Below are 5287 nucleotides of genomic sequence, written 5' to 3'. Positions count from 1 at the left end.
GCGGGCAGCGGGCGGCGCAGTGCGGCCCGGGCCGGGCAGGACCGCGGGACGGTCCGCATCCGCCATTGGCCCGCGCCGCCGGCCCCCGCCACCGCCCATTGGTCGCCGCGCTGCACCATTGTTACGTCACCGGCCGGCGGGCGGGGTGCACAGCTGGACCCGCGGAAAACTTCGGAGAAACTTGAGGGAGAGCGAGGTGGGGGAACCGGCGAGGAGGGGCGGGGCCGCGACGGGGCGGGGCGGGGCTCCGGGAACCCAAGCTTTGGGTGAGGAAAAGCTCCGGGCTTCGGGCTCCGCGCTCGGGCGCTTTCGGGCTCGGTGCTCCGGGAGGCCCGGGCCGGGAGGGGGGGCGCCTGAGTCCGCGCTTGCGGTACCGCCGCTCAGGGGGAGTCCGGTTACACACAGAGGAGCCCCGGTTTTCATCGTGCGTAACTTAACTCGTGGCCACACGAGTGGCGGTCCAGGTGCCCTCTGCCCTGACCTTCCGTGACCTTGGGAAAAACCTCCGGCCTGTTTTCCCATCTGCATGTGGGAGGGTCAGGGGGTAGGAGCTGCAACTCCTGAGGTCTCCCACCGCTTTCTGCCCGACCCTCGCCGAGCCCCTGCTCCAAGCTGACCCTCCCAAGAGATGGATGGATGAAGACAGCTATTTTTTTCTTTCTTTGGGACTAGGTGTCGCTCTGTTGCCCAGACTAGAGTGCAGTGGCATCATCATAGCTCACAGCAGCCTCAAACTCCTGGGCTTAGGTGATCCTCTGGCCACAGCCTCCCAAGTAGCTGGGACTACAGGCCAGCACCATCACACCTGGCTAATTTTTATCTTTTTTGTGGAGATGGGGTCTTGCTATGTTGCCCAGGCTGGTTTCCAACTCCTGGCCTCAAGCAGTCCTCCTGAGTGGGCCTCCCAAACTGCTGGGATTACAGGCGTGGGCCACCGCACTGGCCTAGACAGCTATTTATGAACCTCCACTTTGCTCTTCTCTGTCTAAACACACACGATTTACTTCTTTTTACAACCACCACTAGCTGTGGGACTTATGACCCAGTGCATCTGCCAAGAAATCAGCACTCGGGGAAGTGGCCTCCAAGTGAGGAGCTGCCAGGAAGGAAGCCAGGGCCTGCCCCCACTGTCCTGCAGACATTGGTGGTGGATTGGAGCTTGTGGATTGGGCTCAGCTACCTCACGAGGGGCCCAAGGTTTGGCTTCATTACCTGGGGGCTCAGGAGCCTGGAATCAGGCTGTCTGGTGTCCATTCCCAGAACATTAATTTATGCACCCATACCCAGTGGCTGGGAGTTCCAGGCCCATTTTACAGATGTTGACACTGAGAGCCAGACAGGGGCAATGACTGCCCAGCCAAGGCCCCACCCATCCTCCCAGATGGGCCCTTCTGCCTGGAGCCCCCCCCATTCTCTGAGGCCGGCAGCCATGCAGGGTCTCTGGGTGGAACTCCCATATTCCATGCGGAGGCTGTTTCTGGTTCCCTCCCCCAAACGCTGTCTCCAACTTCCAAAACTATCTCACCCAGGGAGAGGCTGCAGCCTCCACCCAAACATGTCCCCCTGCCTCTGCCCAGGTGGGAGGGGGCCCGGCCCAGGGTGCACACCTCTGCACATTCAGCCCCACCCTGGCTCCTCTATCCCCTCTATGTGCGTGGGGCTGGGGTTGGGGGACCTGTCTGGGTCAAAGTCTCACCTGCGCCTTCTGGACTGACCCAGGGAAGCCCCTGCCCCCAGCCCGGTGAGTGTCCAGTCCCAGACACACACGTGCACACACGAGGTAGTCCTGCTGCAGAACTGTGCCCTGAGAGGCTGGGTGGGCAGCCCCAGAAGGTAGACAAGGCTCTAAAGCACAGAGAGGGGACAGAGCTGGCCACCTCAGGGCAGGCAGGCATTCACGCACACCCTGATCCAAGCTGCCATAAGTGTACCCTCAAGGGGGCATGGTAAGACCCAGCAGCCCTGCCCCACTTCAGTGCACGGGACTTGCAGGCCATGCCATCCCTCTCAGGAGGTCCCTGGAACTAGCATATTTACAGAAACCAGGTCATCAGCCAGGGGTCGAGGGTACAGAGGGTGCTAGGCTTGGAATCTGAGCCTGCCTTTGCCTCGGCTTTCCACGAGTTCCCTCCCTGCTCTAGGCCTCAGTTCCCTTAGGATTTCACCCAGCTTTCCGGTTTTGGACATCTCTGAGTATGAGGGTTGGGGAGCAAAGGTCCTGGAGTCAACATTCAGCCTGTGGGAGCTCCCAGGCCCCAGGTGGCATCCTAGGAAGGGACATCCCAGGTGGGCTCCCTGTGGCTCAATGCTGGCCTCCCCTCTTCCCCCCTTCAGTTCTGAGGGCTGGAGCTGAGACTGGTCTGTCTCCATGGTTACCTGTGGGCTAAAGGTGAAAGGGCCTCCGGAGATGCCAGGGTGTGCATTTGGCCGTAAGGCAGGCGCCTTCCTTCCCCCTGGCTTTGCCCTCCTCGCTGGCGATCCCAGAGGCCTCTTGCTAACAGTCAAGTCTGCTCCTGTTTCTCCACTGCTTAGAAGCTGCCTGTGGACATGGACGTAGCCAGAAAGACCAGGGTGGGGTGTGGGCGGAGGCATTTCTGGCAGAGGGCACAGCTGGAGCAAAGGTCGGGAGCGTGGCAGAGATAGGCTGCAGAGGTCATGTGGCAGGGCCAGGTCCCACAGGGCCTCGAATGCCGGTGAGAAGCTTGGACATTCTCCTAAGGACCGGCGGGTGGGGCTGGAGGGGGTTGGAAGTTATTTAGTTAGTGAGTTATTTCAGGCTTACATACAAAAATAATCATGAATGCCTGGGAGCCACGACCCAGTTTAAAAAATAACACCTGGTCAACCTGAAGTCCTGTGTGCCAGTCCTCCAGTCCGTGTGGGTCTTTCCCGTGGTGCCAGTGGTGGCTGATGTTGCGACACTGTCTTGCCTTGCACCTCAGCAGCTCGTCTTTTCCTCCCAAGGTCACTTTTCGCTCCATCCTCAGGGGTACCCGCCGCTTTGGGTCACGGTCATCCTCTCTGCTGTGGAGTCTCTTGTAGGTGAAAGCTGTCCCCTATGCCGGGCATGAGTGTGGCCTCCAGGGGGCAGTGGCAGGGTCTGTGCCCGGGGGCAGCAGTGCCAGGGCTGGTCATGCGCCTCCACCACGGCTTCACAGGCCGTGTTGCTGCTCTGAAGCTGCCTAGGGGACAGTGTGAACAGCCATGAAGGGGCAGGATCCTTGACAGAGGGGAGTGGGTGGAGCATGATTTCTAGAGACATCTAGGAGGCTCTGAGGTTGGGGGGGCCAGGGGATCTTGCCATCTTGGGATGGGATTTGACCTTGGACTCTGTCGTGCTCCTGCCGGGACCCAAGCCAAAGCACGACCTCCTTCCTCCAGCCCTCCCTCTGGGGGAGCTTTTCCCACAAGGGCAGGGTCTGGGTGCGCCCAGCACAGTCGGGACAGAGAGATGGGGGCTGCAGGCACAGAGGGTGGACCCAGGCAGCGGGAGGCTCTCACCAGAGGAGCTGTGTGGTCCCCTTAGGTTTATTCGGGCTGCCTCCGGCTGCTGAGAAGAACTGCAAGGGACAGGGGAGGCCTGAGAGTGGCCAAGTCCACATTTGTCCCAACTGACCGCTCCCTCATCCTTGGGACAAGGGCCCAGGGGCAGCAAGGGGCACCCCTCTGACCACCAGGGTGTGGGTGTGAACAGGAGATGCTGGGATGCCTCCCAGGTGTCCGGGGAAGCTGAGGCGCAGGGGCTTGGGGAGAGCCAGGAGGCATCCGAGGTGCTCTCAGGTGAGGACCTCGGAGGTCAAAAGGGCACAGGGTTCCTGGAAGCCACGGTGTCCCAAGGTTGAGGGAGTGCTCAGCTGGGACAAATGCAGATTTGACAACGTGTAGGTCACAGTGCCCTTTACACAAGGTCATGGAGTGTGGGGCGAAGCCTGTTTGGAGAGGAGGGTTCAGGAGCACATGCGGAGAGGGACGGAGAGAGCTGCGACAAGAGTAGAGGAAGGGGCAGGAGGTGGAGGGCAAGCGGGGTTAAAGAATGAAAGCGTGGAATAACACGTGTGTGCCCACGTGTGCACGCATATATGTGCACGGGCGTGTGATCATGCCCACATCGGTACCGTGTGTATGCACACATGCAGCGTATGCACGTGTGAGTGTGCGTGCGCATGCTCGTGTGCACAGGAGAGCCCGTGACCTGGAGGAGGCGGGGGAGGGGCCGCCCCGTGTGGGGGCTGCTCTCAGCTGGGGGGATGGGTGGTTCCTGGAGGGCAGAGTGGGCCACAGATGCCCGTGAGGACACAGGTAAAGTTGAGTGGAGAACCCTGCTGGTTTCTGTTGTCACAGTCACCTGCTGAGAGTGAGAAGGGGTGGCGGATGCATGGGGGCCGGAGGAGAGGGGATCACTCACTGGCTACGTGCAGATGCTCCCTGGCCTGAGCCCCTGCTGGCCCCAGCCCGCAGAGCCTGTCATCAGGGCAGGGGATGTGTGGCAGGTGGCTGGCCTGGGAGCACGGTTCAGGGCGTGCGCCGAGTGCAGAGGGGGGCGGGCGCCGGACTCGCTGGTTCTACCCAATCAGCTGCTCACCCGCTGTGGGGCTTGGGCTGAGTAACTCCCAGTCACTTATCTGTGAAATGAGTCATGTGGATCTTCGGATGTCAGAAGGAAGGTGTTCCAGGTAGCAAGACCAGCAAGTCCAGAACGGCAAGTGGCCAGGACCAGGTGAGAGACTGGGCGTCCCACTGCCCACCCCACCTCACCCAGGTCCTGCCCTCCCACCTGGCCAGACCAGGCCAAAGCTCACCTGGCCTTTAAGGATTGGCACCTGCACCATGAGCCACTTCCCCCACCCCGCCCCGCCCCCAAGGCAGGCTGGGCTTGTCCCCACCTCCCCCCCATCTCACCCAGCTGGTGTTCCAGAGGTCAGCCTGTGATGCCAGTACAGCCCAAAGACAGGACAGAACTAGGTACAGACAAGGGACATCCCAGAAGCCAAAGGGTCCAACAGACATAGCAAAGGAGTAACAGTCTGAGTGCACACAGGGCCCTGCAACCGAGCTAGACAACCCGGGAGGAAGACGGGCAAGGGGTGTGGGTAGGCCGTTCACACGTGGGCCAAGAAACACAGGAAGGGATTCGGCCTCGCCAGGAATCAGCAAATGTACAAACTCTTACTTTGCCTGTTGGCAAAAACCAAGTAGACCGATGACAGCCTGTGCTGGCAGGGTCAGGACGCAGGCACTCACCCCCAGCAGCAGGGGAGATGCTCAGGCTCTGGGATCCCGCCGTTCC

Source organism: Propithecus coquereli, unplaced genomic scaffold (assembly GCF_000956105.1).
Source record: "Propithecus coquereli isolate 6110/MARCELLA unplaced genomic scaffold, Pcoq_1.0 Scaffold256, whole genome shotgun sequence".
NCBI lineage: Eukaryota > Metazoa > Chordata > Mammalia > Primates > Indriidae > Propithecus > Propithecus coquereli.
This window is presented reverse-complemented; position numbering follows the sequence as displayed.